The sequence below is a fragment of the Rutidosis leptorrhynchoides genome, chromosome 5, assembly GCF_046630445.1.
Source record: "Rutidosis leptorrhynchoides isolate AG116_Rl617_1_P2 chromosome 5, CSIRO_AGI_Rlap_v1, whole genome shotgun sequence".
Classification (NCBI taxonomy): domain Eukaryota; kingdom Viridiplantae; phylum Streptophyta; class Magnoliopsida; order Asterales; family Asteraceae; genus Rutidosis; species Rutidosis leptorrhynchoides.
The window spans coordinates 448,396,124-448,420,264 of NC_092337.1; the positions used below are offsets into that span (position 1 = coordinate 448,396,124).

General features: G+C 34.2%; 1 long non-coding RNA gene across 1 annotated transcript; it reads left to right on the forward strand.

The window, feature by feature from the left end:
- Window positions 1–4,239: 4,239 nt before the first annotated feature.
- LOC139848154 (uncharacterized) lies at window positions 4,240–6,238 on the forward strand. Its single transcript, XR_011759848.1, has 3 exons — window positions 4,240–4,915; window positions 5,058–5,341; window positions 5,840–6,238. It is a non-coding gene; the product is annotated as an uncharacterized lncRNA (long non-coding RNA).
- The last annotated feature ends 17,903 nt before the right edge of the window (window positions 6,239–24,141 follow it).

Genomic DNA, 24,141 nt, shown 5'->3' on the forward strand with positions numbered 1-24,141 from the left:
AAAAAAACCATACAGCTCATAGCTTTTACCAAGTTACCCACTCAAACTTGTGACAATGTGTGAAGATCCGAACTTGTACCACCGGTTGAAACTCCATCGACCATCGCCTATAGCTCTATCGATCTCCACCTGAAACTCCGTCGACAACCTCCGTCGACCACCACCAAAGTCTCCGGCAAATTTTGTTCCAGCCTTTTTATTTGTGAACTTTCAGCCCCTTAATTCAAATAGGAACACTTGCTGTTTGTGAATGTGGGATCGGGAGGGAGGAATAGGAATTACAGATTTCTAGTAAAAGTGTGAAGTGGGTGGGTGGTTGGATATGGTGAAATTATACAGGTGGTGAGATTTGATGCACACGTGGAATAAACATGAAACGCATACATTTACGTTTTCTAGAATAATTCACCAAAAAAATAAATACTCAGTATTGATCAAACCAAGGAGATGGAAGAAAACCAACATCGTTTGGAGCCAATGACTCATAAATCCGATCGCATATGTTGATAGCGGATAATTACTTGCTAGAATTCGATTTACTTTTGTCTTCGTGTATTCTGCTTTTGTTAGTTTAGGCTTATATTAGCTAAGCATGCCCTCACATGCTCTGTAACTGTTTCGTTCTTTTTTAATAAACAAAAAAAAAAAAAAAACAAAAAAAACAAAACAGGACGTAACTAAGTCAACTACAAGACAAAATTGTTAAAATCGTTTCTGTTTGTTTATTTTTATGATTTTCATCTCTCTATTTAAAAAACTGCAAGTTTCATCTTTAATAACGTAAATGTGTTCTAATTTAGTCCCTAATAACATTTATCAGTCTCAAGTTCGTCCCCGTGTTAAGTGAGAGAACCCGCTAGTATGCCAAATTTCCACAGAAAGTCCAAATCATTAACGGACGTTACAAATTTCGTTAAAGTTCGTCACCCCATGTCCCCAAAGCACACGGGGAGAGTCCAAATCGCTAATGAACGTTATAAGACTTCGATTGAGAAGGTTCTTCATTTTTATCTTTCATGAATTCATCATTTGTATATAAGCCGTTTCATGACTACATCATATGTTCGTAAGAACCAAAAATAATTTATGATTCATAGTTTTTATCTTCGTAACCACATTCAACACATTCATTATATCTATGTTCTTATAAACATTAAAATCATTACCACTATAACAAAAAAACATATCACCGCCATTTTTAAAATCGGAACGCATTTGACAACCCAATTTGAGAAGAAAACTTTAAAGAAAAGGAATCATAAACATAAGTCAGTCTATGTACACCGCGACATCGGTGGCGACTTCAGTTGCTCACGGCGGTGATTTCGGTTGCACCGGTTGCACACAAAACCCAACTTTAGGTCTAATCGTTTCTAAGGCTTACCGAAAAAATTGTTAGTGCGTTGATCGAAGTTGTTCGATTAAATGAATTGGGTTCTATTGTAGTTTAATCTAGATATTATCCGAGTTATTTGTTAAACTGGTTGTGATGATAATTTTGGTGATTTGCTAACAGTGACGGAGCCACATAAAGTGTGGTGGTGTCAAGTGACACCACTCAATTTTTTTCGAAGCATGTAGTACATATAATTAATTTAGTAGAAGTATTGGGTTTTCTAAGTTTGACCCCAACCATTTTGATAAGGTCCACGAAAAGAACAATTGATAGTGTCATACTCCGTATTTCTTTTAGAAGGCCAGTGAAAAATGGATTCAAAATCACAGCCCAAATAATTTAATAGATGGCCCAATCATTTATAATTATAAAAAATACTAAAAGAAACCACTTCTATTACTATGACAATTTCGAATTGGAATCGGAGTTATATTCTATTTCGGAGTAAATAATAGCAATAACAATAACTATAAATATTAATTAATACTCCGTAATTCACTTGTGATAATTAAAATATAAGTTTTTCTTATCTTTCATTCTTATTTTTAAGTCTCGAAAAGTCATCTATCAGTTATTAAAGCCTGATTTGATTTTACATGTTATAACTGTAACGGTCGAGAAATGTTTTGACAATGAAGTTTGTAAAATCAAATTTGCGTAATAAAATAAATGACAAATTTCTAAATGATTTTCTTCTTGATGTCATATAAAGAGAGGTTTTAGCTAGTGCTAAAATGAAGCAATTTTGGAGTCTACTGTAGAGGACATTATCCTTATTTTTTATTTTTATTTTTTTTTTTTTGGCAAAAAAACGATAACATTAAAACTAAGTCTTTTCATCAATAGATGAAAAGACGAACACATATACAAAAGAGCCAAAACCACCTCAAGGCTCGAAAGCAGTAAACGAACCCTAACACTAAACAAGAATCAAAAGCTAACTAAAACCGAGCCGTGAGCAACTGAATCACAAAACGAACCCGGAACACAAACAAATACAAGTCCAAATTAACACTATCTAAACAAATAAGGGGAAAAAACACTCTAAAAACATCAACTCAACAACAAACCGGTCACATCTACCTGACAATTGCTTTACTATTTCGTGTCTTTGTGATCGGCTTAACAATCACTCCGTCAACTTTCAATCGAACAAATTTCTTCTTCGACCGATTTTCAATCGCATAAGACATTATCCTTATATACGTCAGAATTTTGGTCGTTTGATTACTTTAACGACAATTACTCTAACCCGCTCTTTTATTAATCCAACTCATCTGATTTACCTTTTTTCCAAATCAATCGCTTCCATTGCGACCGACCACCGGTAGCGCCACCACCGCCAACACCACATCTCCAACCAAACCGATTGCTCCACATAACCGTTTGCTCCAAATTCTGTGACGGTACGGACGAACGAGAACACAAGAAGTATTTGAAGACTCAAAACTGAGGTGTGCAATATGTTTCTCCATCGCCGTTATCTCTAATTTGCGATTGAAATTGTTTTCAGGTAAGTTTTTTTTTTTTTTTTGATAAATTCAGTTTCGAGTTGAGTTATATTTTGGCTCTATTTATGGAGGCAACGACAAGCGTCGATTTAGTGGCGACTTGACTGCCGCTTAGAGCCTAAATTGATTTTCAGGCAGGCTTTAAAACCCATGAAAATTGGCGTCTCGCTTTTATTTTTGTATTTCTTTTTATTTTATTTTATTCCTTTCTATTTTTTATTTTATTTTTTCTGGCCGGAGGTTATCACGGAAGCAATCTCTCAACCCTGGAGTAGAGAGGGGGATGAATTTCCTTTCCTGCTGATGGAGAATTCATTTTCTCGACTAGTGGTTAAAGAAACGACTTCTCTTCTATTCTAGGGTAGAGGAAGGATTGTCTACATCTTACCTCCCCATATCTTGCAGGCGCGGGATTGGGTGTTGTTGTTGTTGTTGTTGTTGTTGTTGTTGTTGTTGTTGTTGTTGTTGTATGATAATATCAGTTAGGTCTTCAGGTTAGTTTCTCCAACGCCGTTTAGAATCTGTGATTATCAGGTTGTTTGTTGAAATCCTATCTATTATCTATTAATTAAATTAATAACATAAGATGAATTAAATTGATATATTTCAGTTTTTGCCAAGTACAAATAACATAAAGCATTCTGTTTGTGTGATATACAAGCAAATAATTTTCTGTTAGTTATTGTACTTTGTGATGATTAGGTGTTTTAATTTGTTTCACTGATTATTGTTTGATGTATTGGTGTTTAAGTAGTTGGTGTTCTAATAGGTAGGTTGAATGAGTTCTATGTAAGTTTTATGATAAGCAAATAATCAAAATACAAATAACACAACCATTGAAACAAATTAAAACACTGTGTTTATGCTTTATGTGATCACCAACCCACAACTGAAACACCAATATAGTAATCTACATACTCCAAAAAACTTATTGATAACCATGCAAACGCGACTAATGTTTTAAAGCCCCCATTACTGACGTCAGAACAACACAACAACATTAACGTTCACCTTCTTCTCTATAGCAGCTGAACACCTTACTATGATAAGGTAAGATGTTGTGATTTTATAGAATATATCGAATTATGTCCATTAACAAACATTTGTTGTATGAGTTTATTAAATCGTCGACCAGGTGATTAAAGAAGGCGAACGGATTTCACTCGATGGCTTTACAGCTGAAGTTCTTTTGGGTAAACTGACACTAGCTCAACTTTCTATGAGAAGTGACTTGATAGTATTCATGACTTGGTCATCCAGATTTGGCTTGGACTGCATTGAGGAGTTACTTGCTTGGACTGCATATACTACCAAGCAAGTAATTTGTAAGATAAATACATGGTTGACCCATATGCATATATGTCTTAAAAGTAAGCAATCAGTTAGCTAAATAATAAAACTAAACAATTACTCATTACGGAGTATATAAAGACTATTTGACATTAAAGGCTAAAAGTACAAATTTTGCAACCAAGTAATAATACTGTAAATGGGATCATGATAGTTCTGATGCTTCTAAAAAAAGAACGAATATCATATTTAATGAGATATTCTTTGTTCACTCAATTTTTTATCAAGATTTGATTTGTAAAGTTGTACTTATATATAATCAAATGGTGTGTTACAATTTGATTATTTGGTTTTCAAAGTTTTCAAGACATTTTGGATATTGATTTTTGTTTTACAAGTCTATGTTAGTATTTCGTGGTCATTTCAGAATATTTCTTTCATTTTTATATGTATTTGAAGCTCTCTGAGTGTTTGTAATTTCAACGAGGATTAAGAGGGTTCCAACGAATTTTTGTAATTACCCAAAGGAGGGTGCTAACTGCTAAGGAAGGCAATAGTCTCATAATGATGAAATTATAATGTTCGTATGACTGTGATTTTAGAGTTTTACCCTTTGGCCAATGGACAGATTATAAAACGTGGAGAATGATGTGTCTGATCTTTTATTTGCATAAGGTTTTAGAAGAATTGATGGAGGCGAATTCAATTATAGTTCCGGGTATGGTGAACATCTTTCTTTCTTCGAAATGATTTTAATGATACTTATATATTTTTGATTAATTTCTTTATTTGTTGTCAATTGATTGTGGTTTGTTTTATCGCGAACTTGAACTTTTAATTGTGATCTATCATCTTGAAAGGTGCTTTCAACACATTGGATTCCTTAGCTTTTGTTGGCAGCTGATACTACATGGTATACTAAGTTTTATAAGGTACCCAATTTCAGCAACACTTTCTCAATTAAGTTCGAGGTTGTTTGTGGTGCGGAGAATCCTGTATAGTTTCTTTGATAAAAAAGTACTTACTTCTTGTGAGCTATCTTATTAGTTATGATACGATAATATTGATGTAGAAAAGTTGATGGTGACAGGGTCAGATGTCTCATATTGTTAGTTCTTTGCTGATCAGTTGGGTTATCACTAAGGTAAGTTAGGATGGTTACCAAAATTCAGTTTTATAAGCAAGGAAATTAAATGAGTTCACTTTATCAATTTCTTAATATTTCACAACCATATAAATTTTGCAGCATTTGGCCTTAGATATAGACATAACGTTTAAATAAACTGTTTGAAGATACCCTCTAAATTAGTGTGAATCCTTACCCAAATAGTAGAGTTGACAATTTTGATCCAATTATATAGTAATGGTTCGATTTGTTACAATGCTTTGTCGCTAACGAGTTCAGTCGGACAAACTTAAAGATTTAACTAGAAATGATACATGGGTTAAAAGTGATCTGAAACTTTGATTATAGACCCAATTAATTGAGTTTGCTTAGAAAATTTATTTGTCCAGGAATATTTCCATGTTTAAGTTGAAGTTATAGTTGCTTGGCAAATTATTTGTCCAGGTTAATATTCTTCATTCAACTCAAGTATATACTACACTAACCGAGAACAACGAATACTATGTCGTTTTACAGCTGCCGCATACCACCTTTGATGCCGCTGCTACTCCTCCTTCAAGTTTCCAATATATTCAACAATTTTGTACTAATGTGATAAGAATAGTTATGTTGTATACATCATCATTGACGGATACTTCCTTTTGGTTGGTAAGTTTGAAGTCGAAAATAGGCACGGGACAAGAATGGAGTGATTTCTAGGTCGCGTAAAAGAAGATGTATTTACGAATGTCAGTTTTGTGGTCACTCAAAATCCGCAACGGAGCGCGTTAGTGTCTTTTTGATTCTTATTATGTTGTTTAGTCTACGGTTGACCATTGTTGTCTATTCGTGTGTATAACCATTTTTATTCATAGCAAGTTGTATCAGGATTTAGCAGCATATTAAAGTTTAAGAAATTTAACCAATGCCCGTTCTCTCTGATGCTCGACAATCAATAGCCATAGGATTTAGCAGCCATGTTTGCCACTCAAGCGATCCTTTATTTCAACGATTTGAGATTCACATAAAACTTTTAGATTGAATGTCATTTATTATTTTTGCAGTTCTTGCGCGATCTTTTCTGAATACCAACATCGTTCCCGTTTTTTCAAATTGAGTATCCGTGTTGGAAATTATTTGTGGTACACCCACAAACTCATTGTGCGATCTTTTCTGAATACCAACATCGTTCCCGTTTTTTCAAATTGAGTATCCGTGTTGGAAATTATTTGTGGTACACCCACAAACTCATTGTGTTTGACCCACCATTAATGAGTTGTAAACTTATTTACTTTAGTAGTACACTAATGGTAATAAGTACCATTTAGTACACTTATAAAGGTAATAAGTATTATGTACTTTTGGTAGTACATGGTAATAAGTACTCTCATGTTTGTATAAATAGAGAGTTAAACTCTTCTTGTAGAACACACAAAAACTCAAGTAATAAGAGGATAATATACACATAAAAGAAACTAAGTAGTTGGTACTTGGCAAACCATTGAAGGAATTAGGTTGTGAAACTTGAAAGCCTTCTGTTCGTGATTGCTTTTCCGACCGGTGATCTAAACGTCGATCCTACTCGTTTCCGCTGCTCGTATTCGGTATGTCTCGAATTTATATTTATACAACATTGGTATCAGAGCTATGATGTTTATTTCCCCGTTAATGCTTATTTTCCTTTCATTAGTTGATATTGCATGAGTTGCTATTTTTATTATTATGATAAAATCTTTTAAATTGAGAACACACTGTACATGAGAATTAGCAAAATCGAAATAAATAAATGAACGAATTTTGAAAGAATTAGTTGATAATGCTTATATCATCCAATAATATTTATTATTTGAAGGTTATCTTTTTTTAATTGTGCTCCACTAATGCCTTTGTGATTGATAAATGTTTAGTTTACTTATGATTTTAACATCTAAACATAGAATAGATGGCATTTATGTATGATTATTGAATATTATGTAATTGTGTAAACATGATTACGTAAAAAAAAAAAAATGGGGTAATTAAAGGATTAATATTCCTTGATGTTTTATTCCATTGACCATGTTAATATATACAACCCGATTCGAACCTATATTTGGAGCATATCACCTACCTTTTAAGATATTAGGTATCAATATAATATACATAACTATAACTATATTTGAAGCATATCACCCACCTTTCATATATATTAGGTATGAATCACTAACTAATAATGAGCGGTCAATATAATATACATAAATATATATTATATTTATGTACAATCCTTGACTATTAGTAATAAACAAGTTAATATACATGTATTTGTTAAACGTTTTTGTATATTAACTTTCTAATTAATATACTTAATCACCTTTTGGCTTTCGTAATCAAAATGTTGAAAATAAGTTTATTTGTTAAATATATCGTTTGTCGATAATGGTTAAAAGAGCTTAAGAGGGTGACATCTTTTAATTTGAAAGATATAATTCTAAGTGAAATATATAACTTTATAATCTAGCACTTTGAAGGTTTCAAAGAATGAAACATGGTAGTGAAAAATCATGCTAATTCAGATTTAGAATGAATTTATAACTTTGTATATTTTATTATATTAATGATAGTTTCATAATAGAATTTATAGATGATAATTGAAAACATAGTGACCTTTTTCTCTATAGCCTATGATGACCTATTATTAAAATAATATAGTAGCAAGACGATTGCATATTTGGACGGATATAACTAACCCTGCATAATTATCTTTAATAATGACTTAGTATTCAATCATGGCTTCCACATCAAAGAACATTGTTGCTGAACTTAACAAGGGTGTTAAGTTGAATGGTGACAACTACGAAATATGGAGCATGAAACTCGAATATGTGTTGGAAGAGCAAGAGGCTCTTGTTGCTCTTACTCAATCAATGGAAGTACCTGAGGTGGGTGATACGGAATAACATAAAAGGGATGCTGAAGTGTACATCACTTGGAAACGTAAGAACACCATTGCTCGCATTACGTTGCTGAGCAGCATGGATGATGACATCATGCGTGTTTTTGCAAGTATGAACTTGCAAAAGATATGTGGAAAGCATTGGCTGACAAGTTTGGTGCAACCTCAGTAACCAAACTAAGATCTCTCACTATCAAGTTTGACCAATATAAAAAGAAGTCTGATCATATCATGAAAAAGCATGTCAGACAAATGTCAAACATGATAAGTGAATTGAGAAACGCAGGTCATGTTCTTACTGATGAACAACAGGTTCAAGCTATGATCCTTTCCTTGTCTCAAAGTTGGGAGCAAATGAAAATGCATCTCACACATAATGAGAACATCAAGACTTTTGAGGACTGTGCGCGCCATTTAGAGCTAGAAGAAGATCGGATTGAGGTCGGTAAGTCAATCACTGAGGTGAATATGGCGATAAACTCTAAAAATGCTTTTGGGCATAAGTGCAAGTTTCATCACCATAAGGGTAAAGAAACTTATAAGTCCAACAAAAGGCCAAACACCAATCATCGTGGCAAGGGAACACGTCCCTCCAAGAAAGTAAACATTGCAAAGGTAAAATGCTACAATTGTAGCAACAAAGGGCATTTTGCTCGTGATTGTCATGAGCCTAAAAAGGTATATTCTTACGATGCTTATGTTAGCAAACTTTGTGTTGCTAGTTCTGTTTTCTTAACTAAATCTCAACCTTTGTGGATTGTAGACTCAGGAGCAACAGACCATGTAGCTAAGGACAAAGACACCTTTGTAGAATTTCGGCGTGTTTCTCATGGAGCTATGTGGATTTATGTAGGAAACAACTTAAGAGTTCCAGTTGAAGGGATCGGGTCATGCAAGTTAGTCATGCGTGAAGGACGAACCTTAATCCTACATGATGTTTTATATGCTCCTCAAATTTGTCGAAATTTGATTTCTGTTTTGATTTTGTTAAGACTTGGTTTTTATTGGTACTTTCATGATAATGTTGTTAAGTTGTCTTTAGGAACACACTCTTATGGTTTTGGTTATGTTCTTAATGGTTTTATCGTAATGGATGTTGATTATCTTAATAATAAACCATGTTTTTCCTTAGTTGCATCTCATAATATGTTTGATAATGATGTAAACAATTGTCATGCTAGACTTGGTCATATCGGCCAACAAAGAATGAATAGATTATCTAGAGATGGTTTACTGGCTAATATTGATAAAGTGGAATTATCCACTTGTGAGCACTGTCTGGCAGGAAAAACTGCGAGAAAACCATTTGGAAAAGGAACTCGTGCCGATTATCCATTTCAACTAATACATTCGGATATATGTGGTCCTATGAATGTTCGAGCAAGGCATGGAGCGTATTATTTCATCACATTCATTGATGATTATTATCGATTCGATTACGTCTACTTGATCTCTCACAAATCCGAAGCGTTAGATTGTTTTCAAAGTTATATGAATTTTGTTGAGAATCAATTAGAACGTAAGATTAAAGCATTAAGAACCGATCGAGGACGTGAATACATATCTGATTCGTTCAAAGCTCTATGTGATGCTAAAGGTATTCAACGTCAATTAACTACTCCTAGGACTCCGCAACAAAATGGTGTTGCAGAAAGGCGGAATAGAACGCTTCTTAAAATGGTTAGGTCAATGATGGCACAAGCAAATTTACCTATCACCTTTTGGGGTGATGCTTTGTTAACTGCCACATTTGTACTTAATCGTGTACCTTCAAAATCAGTAACTTCCACACCATATAAGTTATGGACAGGTCGCATACCTGACTTGAATATGTTAAGACCTTGGGGTTGTGCAGCGTATACTTTGGATTCCTCACACAAATATGGAAAATTAGGTCCAAGAGGAAAGAAATGTGTTTTCATAAGATACTCTGAACAATCAAAAGGTTATGTGTTTTTGGGTGAACACGAAAGTGGGAGCATAACTGAATTTGAATCTCGAGATGTTACATTCTTGGAAAATGAGTTTCTAAAACAAGGGGATCTTGATAAAGATTGGTCTTTATTTGAGACTACAGAATTACCTCATTCGAGTGGGAGAGATTTGAGGAGTGAAGATGAAGAATTTGTTTCTTTGGATATAACTCCTCAACCTATTGCGAATGAAGATAATTCTGATCCGAGTGGGAGCAATATAGCAAACCAAGAACATGTTTCTGAAGAATCTCAACTCGTTGCTACCGAGCGTAATTCTGATCCAAGTGGGAGCAATTTGGTAAACCAAGAATCTGTTTCATTGGATAACCAACCACGACGAAGTAGGCGTCAAAGTAAACCTCCACTTCGGTATGAGATCGAAGATGGTTATACTTTTATGGTTCAACTAGAAGAGGATGAACCAACAAATATAAATGAAGCTCTCACTTGTTGATAGTGCTATAAATGAACATATATTTAGTATCAATATCCTTCCAATATGTAAAGTATTTAGTTGTAATTGTTCTATTTTAAGTTGTAATCGTTTATATTAAATAAGTGCGAAGACAAAAGGCGAAAACGAAGATTTGAAGACGCAAACGTCCAAAAAGCTCAAATGTACAAGATACAATCCAAGTGGTTCAATTTATTGATAAGAAACGTCTAAAAATGACAAGAGTACAAGTTGTGAAACGCAAAGTACAAGATATTAAATTATACGAAAGGACGTTCGAAAATCCAAAACCGGGACATGAACCAACTATCAACGCGCGACGCAACGGACCTAAAATTACAAGTCTACTAAGCACAAGAATATAATATAATATATATATAATTATTTAAATTATATATATATATATTATATATATTTATTAAATTATGTCGACAAGCTAGAAACAAAGCAAAACAGCTGGATCCAGGGTGGCCATGCGATCGCATGGCCAGAAGGCAGCATTTCCATGCGATCGCATGGAGGGAATTTTCAGGCCAAGTATTATAAATAGCCAACAAACTGATCGAATTCTTTACACCATTCACAATAATACTCCCTCTGTATAATTAATATATATATATATATATATATATATATATATATATATATATATATATATATATATATATATATATAATATAGGTTAGTTTTATATTAGATTAGTTTGGGTAATGTAAAGGTTATTTTACAGGTTTTGAAGTCGAAGTTCTGTCCGTGTAACACTACGCGATAAATAATCAATGTAAGCTATGTTCTCCTTTTTAAATTAATGCCTCGTACTTAAGTTAATATTATGCTTATTTAAGCCGAAGTAATCATGATGTTGGACTAAATATTAAAGACGGGGTTATTGGGCTTTGGACCATAATTGGGGTTTGGACAAAAGAACGACACTTGTGGAAATGGGAGTATGGGCTATTAATGATCTTTATATTTGTTTAATTGAATGATAGTTCGTTAATTTAATATAAAAATTACAATTGGACGTACCTATAAATAACCACATACACTCGATCGGACACGATGGGCGGGATATTTATAAGTACTAATAATCGTTCATTTAACTGGACACGGGAATGGATTAATAGTTAATGGACTTATTAAAATAGGGGTGAATTACATACAAGGAAAATTGGTGTAATTATAGTTTAAGTCCCCAATTAGTTGGAATATTTGACTTCGGATATAAGGATAATTTGACGAGGACACTCGCACTTTATATTTATGACTGATGGACTGTTATGGACAAAAACTAGATCGACATATCGAATAATCCAGGACAAAGGACAATTAACCCATGGTAATAAACTAAAATCAACACGTCAAACATCATGATTACGGAAGTTTAAATAAGCATAATACTTTTATTTTATTTACTTTAATTATCGTCATTTATATTTTGCATTTGGTTTTAATTGTGACTTAAAATATAAAATCGACAAACCGGTCATTAAACGGTAAACCCCCTTTTATATATTATTATATATAATTATATATATTTTGTACAAATATAATTGTTTAAAAATATAGTGTAAAATAAGTCGTCTCCCTGTGAAATGAACCGGACTTACTAAAAACTATACTACTCTATGATTAGGTACACTGCCTATAGTGTTGTAGCAAAGTTTAGGTATATCCACTTTATAAATAAATAAATAACATGTGTAAAATTGTATCGTATTTAATAGTATTTCCTAGTAAAAATATAACTATTTCGTATACACCTCTACGCACATCAAATTTTTGGCGCCGCTGCCGGGGACACGGAAAAATGCTATATTTTTAATATATATTTGTATAAATATATTTATATATCATTTTTAGAAAAACAATATAAAATATTTAAAAAAAAAACCTGTAACCCAAGCCCATGCAATCGCATGAGCCGGGTGTTGTAAAACTATGCGGTCGCATGGCTGACCTGACAGAGCCAACCTAGGACATTAATTACACGTTAGGGTTTTTAATTAAATTATTATTATTAATTAGGTTTTAATTTAATAATATTTAGTTTTAGTTTTAATTAAATTTGTATTTTAAGTTTTAATTAGTTTTATTAATTTAAAAATTGATACTATTAATAAATAATAATATAAAAATAATATTTTTATAAATTTGTAATTTTATTTTTTTAGTTTCTTTTTTATAAATTATATTGTTTTTATCGTTTAATCGTAATTTGTATATTTGTCGCTCGTAATATATAGTTTTAAGTTTAGTATTTTGCCATAGCTATTTTTTATATTTCTAGATTCTTAGGCTTTGCCGTAAAATCCCTTAAGTGCTTTTTCTTTAGATTTAGAATTTAGGCGCTTTAGAATTTTGCGATGCAGTTTATAAATTTAGTACTAACTAAGTTATTGCCGTTTTGGATATAGAATTCCTTTAAGCTTTAATACCTTTAGACACAATTTTTAATTTTTAGTTTTTAGACTTTTAAGTTTCGACGCTTTACTTTCTTATTATTATTTTTTGACTTTTTGTTTTTCGACGTTTGTTTTTCGACTTCTTATTTTTCGACGCACTTTTTCATTTCCACTCTAGTTTTTAGGACATAGAATTTTCTTTATTTTTTTAAATTTCAAAAAAAAATTATTTTAAGCAATTAAATTAATAGACGCCAATTTTCTAGTTCGTAGTAATAGTTGGATTTGTTAGTGGCGAGTTGTGGGCTTCCGATTTAAAGGGTCCTGGCTACCTGCTGCATCTATTGGCTATTCGAAACGTGGGCAAAAGCAGAAAAGTCTATTAATTTGATAACTTATATAATTTTTAGTTTTATAACTAATAGGATAATTAGTAAATGCACCACATTGTAGCTAAAATTTGGTAAAAAGTGTATTATGGAAAATTTTGAGAATATGTTGGAAACTCTTTCTGACATGCGAAATCAATTAAATCAATACTCTCAAACGAGTGTTGATGAAAATTCATTCGGTCAATCTTGGATCACGAATGACGAAACAATAACTGGTTGTGAAATCTGTGGAGATTATCACTCAACATGGGAATGTTTTTATTACGTTCCTATGGAAAATTACGCACCCACGGAACCTGAATGGAACGATTATGAAGAATACAATTCAAATTGGGATTATTCTCAAGAATATTTCCAAACTCAACAACCAGAAGACAAGGAAAATTATGTGTCTGAAAATATTTTAGACAATATGAAAATCAAACTCGAAGAACTCGATGCTCAAAATGAACAAATGAGAGAGTTTGTAAATCGGCAAGCTGAAACTCTATCAGATTATACACCTGTTGATCTGAGGAGTATTGTGCAAGAAAATCTCATATCATCGAATTTTGATGAATTCGAGAGCTCCGAAAACACCAATTATCCCGATGATACTTTTTATTCAGCTTTACCAATTTCACAACATATCGACACATTAGCCTTTACCGACGAAATCATCGATCCATCAATGGATGAAGAAGAAGTAAGGGTGACAAATTGGTATTCTTGGGAAAATGATAACGTTGAAAATTTTACCCCCGAGAACAAAATGGTGGGACCGATAAGTACCATTAATGAAGAAGAATTTGCTTCGATCCAGAAATTCACCATTCCACAACCTTCCAACCCAATATTCTCAATAGACGAGTCATCTACCAAAGATGAACTACAAGCTGTAATAGATATTGACACCTCGAATTTCACCCAATTGGGTAATAGAGGTGAAAACTTTGATCCCGAGAATGAACGAAAGGAAATGTTAGGAATTGTCAACCCTATAGAAATATGTATGTTGGTGTATATCGATCCATTTGACCAAGAACCCGAAAAGAGACATATCCATTTACTAAAAGTTACACTTAAAAAAGAATTAAGTAGTGACGATCGGGTGGGTCTAAACTTTAAACCCATTGATATATTTTATACCACCCGAGATGTAAATAACTGGCTTACTATTCTAATTCGTGAAACTTATTCTACCGACTTCACATGTCGTCAGCTAAGTATGGGGAAGTCTAACCCCACTCAACGTTAAATTCGGGGTTCGGATTAGTACATAACTCGTTAATAAAAATGCATGATGAGTTTGGGTAAAAGACGTATTTTCAAAGATTAGCAAACAGTTCAGAAAAGCAACCATTTTTGAAGAAAAACATGTGTGATAAAATAACAAAAGTAATGAACGATGAGGCGCACCATCTATCATTCGACGAGCTTTGCAATTACAAACTGGGTATTTTTAATCACTTTTCTACACTAATCACCCTCATAAATTTATGAATATAGTCTGATTTCATGCAAATGAGGGCATTGCATGATCTCAAGTGTGGGGAAGGGTTATAAATTCTCTCGGGTTTATACTTGTCTTATTTTCTAAATATTGTGAAAATTTTAAAAATTTTCAACTAAATGAATTCAAAATCATGTTTATACATATTTATGAACGATAAAACTAGGTGATAATACCGAAATTATTGTTACCTCGGAAAGGACATAAATTGAGAAACAACCTAAAACGCTTGAATTCATTTAAAATGGAATAAAGGAGAATAAAAAGGCAAAGAAAAAGCCAAGTGTGGGAAGAATGTACCAAGTTATTCAATTAAAAACTATCTATCACATGTTTCTGTAAAGTTATTGCATGTACTTCTATTTTGGACTAAATTAATTGTTTTACCCGTTTATTGTAATTACATTTGAAAGAAAAGATGGATCTACACGATGAATCAATTCCATCATTAAAAGGAAGTAAAGTCTTTCAAAAAAGACACGCGCTTCTTGATTTAGGTCAAGAAGTTGTCGTCCAGACCAGCTGTAGGTTGACGAAAAATCTAGAAAAGTCATCTCTAAAATCAGCAGGAAATCCACGGACCTCAGCATCAAACAGGGTCGCCATGTGGTCAGATTTATCCTAACCATGAGAAGGATTTATCTCGTAAAATGGGGAGGGCGCCGTGCAAATTAGCTTGATAAGACTAATGAATCAGACCCTCAGAAAGGATAATCTCCTTAAAAGATTAAAAATCAGCCTTTAAGCCTGATATTACTCAATCCTTGAGATTGACCTTAAAGATTGAGAATTACAAACTCATGGAATTTGATGATATCTAAACTCAAGCTTGAATGAGAAAATATTTTGATCAAAATAAAACCGATTTGTTTTCTGAAAACCCATTTTCAATGCGTTCATTACCATTGAACGTAAAATCCTAGGAATTCACCTAGAATTCATTAGGTCACCTGAACCAAATCGGGTGTCAACCGTAAGAATGGTGGTTGCATAGCATGATCAAAGACAGGACCTTGTGCCAGACCGAAAAACTATAGGGTGATCTTTACTATTGCTCCTACAAAGGATAATAATTGCATCCGACACGTTTTAGACCATAATCAAAAGCATGTCACAGGACATTGCCTTAACAGTTACTTGTTCAACGCTTTTCATTACAACTGGACGGTAGTTTACCGAAAGGTAATATACGGAGCAAGTATACTGGACGTGTTGCTTTCCCAATACAAGGTTAGCAAGTGGGTGACACAAAACTATAAGTTTTGAGCCAAAATTTTCAAATCTGAAACCCACAAAACCCACACAAACAATTTCACAAACACCGATGATGGGTCAAATCAGAAAACTTATCTAGGGTAAAAACTAGAATGGATTTTCAAAAGATCAAATATTTTCATAAAGATCCAATTTCCTAAAGGATCTAAATTTTCATAGTCATGTGGGACTGTAAACTACATTGTTACTATCATTGTTTATACCGCCGTATCAAAATCACTGATGTATAAAGTGTGAGAATAAAAAAATGATTCGAGTGAAGTGTGATTTTATTTCAAGTTATGTATTGCTTGAGGACAAGCAACGTTCAAGTGTGGGGATATTTGATAGTGCTATAAATGAACATATATTTAGTATCAATATCCTTCCAATATGTAAAGTATTTAGTTGTAATTGTTCTATCTTAAGTTGTAATCATTTATATTAAATAAGTGCGAAGACAAAAGGCGAAAACGAAGATTTGAAGATGCAAACATCCAAAAAGCTCAAATGTACAAGATACAATCCAAGTGGTTCAATTTATTGATAAGAAACGTCTAAAAATGACAAGAGTACAAGTTGTGAAACGTAAAGTACAAGATATTAAATTATACGAAAGGACGTTTGAAAATCTGAAACCGGGACATGAACCAACTATCAACGCGCGACGCAACGGACCTAAAATTACAAGTCTACTAAGCACAAGAATATAATATAATATATATATATAATTATATAAATTATATATAAATTATATATATTTATTAAATTATGTCGACAAGTTAGAAACAAAGCAAAACAGCTGGATCCAGGGTGGCCATGCGATCGCATGGCTAGAAGGCAGCATTTCCATGCGATTGCATGGAGGGAATTTTCAGGCCAAGTATTATAAATAGCCAATGAACTGATCGAATTCTTTACACCATCCACAATAATACTCCCTCTGTATAATTAATATATATATATATATATATATATATATATATATATATATATATATATATATATATATATATATATATATATATATATATATATATATATATATATATATATATATATATAATATAGGTTAGTTTTATATTAGATTAGTTTGGGTAATGTAAAGGTTATTTTACGGGTTTTGAAGTCGAAGTTCTATCCGTGTAACACTACGCGACAAATAATCAATTTAAGCTATGTTCTCCTTTTTAAATTAATGTCTCGTACTTAAGTTAATATTATGCTTATTTAAGCCGAAGTAATCATGATGTTGGACTAAATATTAAAGACGGGGTTATTGGGCTTTGGACCATAATTGGGGTTTGGACAAAAGAACGACACTTGTGGAAATGGGAGTATGGGCTATTAATGATCTTTATATTTGTTTAATTGAATGATAGTTCGTTAATTTAATATAAAAATTACAATTGGACGTACCTATAAATAACCACATACACTCGATCGGACACGATGGGCGGGATATTTATAAGTACTAATAATCGTTCATTTAACCGGACACGGGAATGGATTAATAGTTAATGGACTTATTAAAACAGGGGTGAATTACATACAAGGAAAATTGGTGTAATTATAGTTTAAGTCCCCAATTAGTTGGAATATTTGACTTCGGATATAAGGATAATTTGACGAGGACACTCGCACTTTATATTTATGACTAATGGACTGTTATGGACAAAAACCAGATCGACATATCGAATAATCCAGGACAAAGGACAATTAACCCATGGTAATAAACTAAAATCAACACGTCAAACATCATGATTACGGAAGTTTAAATAAGCATAATACTTTTATTTTATTTACTTTAATTATCGTCATTTATATTTTGCATTAGGTTTTAATTGTGACTTAAAATATAAAATCGACAAACCGGTCATTAAACGGTAAACCCCCTTTTATATATTATTATATATAATTATATATATTTTGTACAAATATAATTGTTTAAAAATATAGTGTAAAATAAGTCGTCTCCCTGTGGAACGAACCGGACTTACTAAAAACTATACTACTCTACGATTAGGTACACTGCCTATAGCGTTGTAGCAAATTTTAGGTATATCCACTTTATAAATAAATAAATAACTTGTGTAAAATTGTATCGTATTTAATAGTATTTCCTAGTAAAAATATAACTATTTCATATACACCTCTACGCACATCACTTGTCTTGTAAAGGATGAATGGTTCAAGGCAATAGAAGAAGAGATGGAGTCTATGAGATCCAACAACGTTTGGGAATTGGTTGATCTTCCAAAAGGAAGAAAAGCCATAGGGAGTAAGTGAATTCTCAAAATAAAGCGTAAAGCTGATGGTAGTATTGAAAGATACAAAGCTCGACTTGTGGCAAAAGGCTACAATCAACAGGAAGGGATTGACTATGAGGAAACGTTTTCACCTGTTGTAAGACTCACATCAATTCGTTTCATTCTAGCAATAGTGGCAAGTATGAACCTTGAATTACATCAAATGGATGTAAAGGCTGCTTTTCTAAATGGAAATTTAGATGAAGAAATCTATATGGAACAACAGATGAGTTTCATTAAAGAAGGCCACAAACATAAGGTTTGTAGATTGCTTAAATCAATATATGGCCTCAAGCAGTCATCAAGACAATGGTAAATACATTTTCACAATGTGATCACGTCACATGGCTTCAATGCGATCAATGAAGATAATTGTGTTTATACCAAAAGGTGTAAAGGAATATTAGTCATACTGTCATTATATGTTGATGATATATTGTGTAACACCGGCCATTTTTTTTTTAACACAGCGGAAGACTTTAATAGTAAACACAATATAAGTCACGTCATTACGTTTAAGTTTACACAACGGTGTTACGTTATCACAAAACATTATTTATACAAAAGTCCACATCAGAGTTGGGTTGTCAAACATGTCTTCTGCAATAGCACCCTTCCCGACTAGCAGTACCTAAACCTGCAAGGGGAGAATATGTGGGGGATTAGCGCACCGCTAAGTGAATGGAATCTATCTAACAGGTATAGCTTAAGTCACACACAAGCTATATACTAACAGTAACATTTGCTAACAACCAACTAGCATACAATAAGACAATACGAGGATCGGCAGCTTGTACGAGCACACGACTCCCAGCTGATCGGGCCTGAGTCTACCGATAGTCCCTGCTACTCAATTCACAGTATAGTTATCCAGATGCAGGGGATGCATCATTCACACTATACTCCACAATCAGTAGCCTATGGACCCAACCTCCCCTAGGCACAGTTGACCTCATACGGACTCTAACCTCTCCTAGGCACGGTCTCGAGTCCCAGTCTCCCTAGGCCCGACTGGTGCCATTCACACAGTGTACACATAATTCACATACAACATCAGGCAAACGATATTATTCTATTATAGCAATTCCTACACTATGCATGGTAAAATAGTCAACCACAGTAGCATGATATGCTACTTAAACTCTATCCGTAGATAGACCCACTCACCAATTACCAGCAACTGCTCAGTTATTATTTCTGAGCTTCCTCCTTGTCCTTATAACCTGAGAACAACACAAACAAAGTTAATATACATATCCAATAAATAATATAATCATTTCATACGATTAACTAGGTCATAACACCATATATTCATAATTTTATGAGTCTACATCATGACTCCACTCAATAATGACATACAGGTGCGTGCAAAACACGACATACACACTAAAACTCCTTTTTCGGCCCAAAAAACAGTTTGATCTAGTTTCTTAAAATTCACCATTAAAAAGTATTCTTTATTACGATTCCAACGATAGTTTATTCATCAAAAACGGAGTTACGTTTTGAAAGTTACGCCCGTTTCAATTTCATAAAAGGTACTGTAGCAAATAATGGCACTGTAGCAACTCGGTACTGTAGCAATAGTGACACTGTAGCAAATCCATACTGTAGCAACTCGGTACTGTAGCAAATAGTGACACTGTAGCAAATACTGAACACTGTAGCAAATAGTGACACTGTAGCAACTCGGTACTGTAGCAAATAGTGACACTGTAGCACCTCAGGCACTGTAGCAACTCGGGCACTGTAGCAACTCGGGCACTGTAGCAAAATACTGTAGCAACTGGTTCGAACACATTCGCTGATTTCGTGATTTTTTCGCCCAAAACTCGATTTTTGAGTGTTTTTGATCCGTTTTTAAGCACATGGAAACTACTAAACATATATACAACCTATTTCTAACATCAATTAAGCATAACAAACACCAAAAATGAAGATTCAAGCTTAAAATCACACTTTTATTCAAGAACACAAAAACTCAATTAATCAAGAATCAAAGCAAGGATTAAAGTAAACAAACCTGATTAGATGATCACAAGGATACAAGAAATTAGTCACTTAAGCTACTTGATCTAATTTCTTACTTGGATTTGATTAGGGTTTTGAGAGTGAAAGAGTTTAGGTACGTTCTAGTTTTGGGAAATTAGGGGAAATGGATGGAAACATCCAGATATTACACTCTTATGTGTTAAAAAATAATACCCCATCACACACGGGTATTTACCAGTTATCTAAAATCTTTCGCACAAGATTAGGTAGCCCAAACGAGGTCCAAATTAAATAAACAAACCTGTTCTGGGACCCTTGTCACAAACTGGTCACAACACAATTATAATAAAACACTAATAAAATAATTAAAATAAAAGCATTTAAGACTAAGCATAAACCCTAAGGGCAAAATAGGCAACTTACAACTAGCCCGGGTTTCAGTCTGTTACAAATCCACCCCCCTTAAGAAGATTCCGTCCTCGGAATCTGGTCTTGGTCAAACAAACGAGGGTAGCGATTTCTCATCAACTCTTCTGTCTCCCATGTAAAATTAGAACCCAAACTGTGTTTCCACTCAATCAACACCATCGGAATCTCTTTCTTTCTCAGCTTAGTCGCCTTTTGGTCAACCACACGGACCGGCTCTTCCACCAATTTCTTATTCAAATCGACCCTTAAATCTTCTAAAGGAAGAAGTTGTGTTTCATCGTCGACTTTACACTTACGAAGATAACATACGTTGAATGTATTATGAATACCAGCTAACTCTGGCGGAAGATCTAACACCACAGTCTGATCATTCAACACTTCACTGATCGGAAACGGACCAATAAATCTCGGTGCTAACGTACCACGTTTACCGAATCTGATAACCCCTTTCTACGGCGAAACTTTCAGATACATTCATTCACCCACATTAAAGGTTACCGGACGTCTACGCTGATCAGCATACATTTTCTGCCTATCTCTAGCGGCTTTCAACTTTTCTCTCGCAATTGCAACTTTTTCGGCTGTCATTTGAACAATTTCGGGACCTGCAAACTGCTTCTCCCCGGCTTTTAACCAACAAGTCGGAGTTCTGCAACGACGACCGTATAGTATTTCATAGGACGGAATTCCTATACTCGAATGATATGAATTATTATACGCGAATTCGACCAACGGTAAATGTGTATCCCACGAACCACCGTATTCTAACACACAAGCCCTTAACATATCCTCCAAAGTCTGTATCGTTCTTTCACTCTGACCATCTGTCTGAGGATGATAAGCTGTACTTAAATTCACACGTGTACCCAAATTTTGTTGAAGACTGTTCCAAAAATTCGACACAAATCTGGAATCTCTGTCTGAAACGATCGATAACGGCACACCATGTCGACTAACTATTTCTTTCACATACAAATCGGCTAACTCACTTAACGAAGCTGTCTCACGAGTAGCAAGAAAATGAGCACTTTTAGTTAGGCGATCCACTATTACCCAAATCATATCATGTCTTTTCTGAGTTCGAGGTAATTTGGTCACAAAATCCATCGTTATATGTTCCCATTTCCACTCTGGAATCTTTAACTGACGTAACGAACCATAAGGTTTCTGATGTTCGGCCTTCACTTGAGCACATATATGACATTTTTCGACATAACGGGCGATATCTGATTTCATTGTTGGCCACCAATACACTGTTTTCAAATCATGATACATCTTATTACTACCCGGATGTACTGTCAATCTGGATTTGTGAGCTTCCGTCATGATTAAATCCCTCAAATCTCCAAGCTTAGGCACCCAAACACGATTGTTTAAGGTCTTTAGTCCACGTGAGTCATCAGTTAAGTCCACTTTTCGTTTGGTCATTTGTTCAGATTTAATATGTTCGTCCTCTAAAGCACAGGCCTGAATGGTTTTTAAGCTGTTAATCAAATCTGAAGTTATATTCAAACGAAGAAATTTCACATTTTCACTTGACTTTTTATGACTTAGCGCATCTGCAACCACATTTGCCTTACCCGGATGGTATTTAATTTCAAAATCGTAATCTTTGATCAACTCTTGCCATCGTCTCTGACGCATATTCAATTCTTTCTGTGAGAAGATATACTACAAACTCTTGTGATCTGTACATATAACACAATGAGTTCCATACAAATAGTGTCTCTACAGTTTCAAAGCAAACACTACTGCAGCCATTTCAAGATCATGCACTGGATAATTCTTCTCATGAACTTTCAACTGTCGCGAAGCGTAGGCGATTACTTTATCTCTTTGCATTAATACACAACCCAACCCAGCATATGATGCATCACAGTATACCACGAAGTTTTCTGAACCTTCTGGTAAAGCTAACACTGGTGCCTGACACAGTAGCTGTTTCAAAATCTGAAAAGCCTTTTCCTGTTCATCAGTCCATCGAAAGACTACATCTTTACGAGTCAACTTAGTCAACGGACCCGCTATTTTCGAGAAATCCTTGATAAATCTGCGATAATAACCGGCTAATCCCAGAAAACTCTTAATCTCAGTCGGAGTCTTCGGAGAATTCCAATTCATTACCGCTTCTATCTTTGTCGGATCAACTTTTATACCTTCGGCACAAATCACATGACCCAAAAACTGCACTTCACGTAACCAAAATTCACACTTTGAAAATTTTGCAAATAGTTGTTCACGTTTCAACATGTTCAAAACCTGTCTCAGATGTTCAGGATGTTCACTTTCGGTCTTTGAATACACTAGTATATCATCTATAAACACAATCACAAACTTATCTAAGAACGGGCGACACACTCTATTCATTAGATCCATGAAGATTGCTGGCGCATTCGTCAACCCAAATGGCATGACAAGAAATTCATAATGACCATACCTTGTTCTGAACGCTGTTTTCGGTATATCTGATTCAGCAACACGAACCTGATGATATCCGGATCGTAAGTCTATCTTAGAAAAGAATGAAGCACCCTGTAACTGATCGAACAAATCGTCTATTCGAGGTAACGGATACTTATTCTTCACTGTTCTTTTGTTCAATTCACGATAATCAATACACATACGCATTGACCCATCTTTCTTTTTAACAAACAATACCGGAGCACCCCACGGTGAAGAACTCGGTCGGATAAACCCACGATCTAATAGTTCTTGAATCTGTGACATCATTTCACGGATTTCAGACGGCGCTAATCGGTATGGAGCTTTTGCAACTGGAGTTGTTCCAGGAACCAATTCAATCTTATATTCAACTTCCCTTACCAGCGGCAGACCTGGTAACTCATCTGGGAACACTTCGGGAAATTCTGATACTATCGGAATATCGGCCACTGTTTTCTTTTCTTTCTTTGCATCAATCACATATGCAAGAAATGATTCACAACCCTTTGCCATCGACTTTTTCGCTTTCATCATGGTTATCAACAGAAAATTATACCCTCCCCGCTCCCCTCGAGCCACAACACGGGTTCCATCGGTCGAACGAAAGGTAATCATTTTCCTATCACACTTAATATTAGCCCTAAGCGAGCTCAACCAATCCATTCCTAGTACTACATCAAAGCTAGGAATAGGTAACACTAAACAAGTCACCGGGAAAGACTTCCCTTCGATCTCTATACAAACCCCAGTCACATAGGTTGT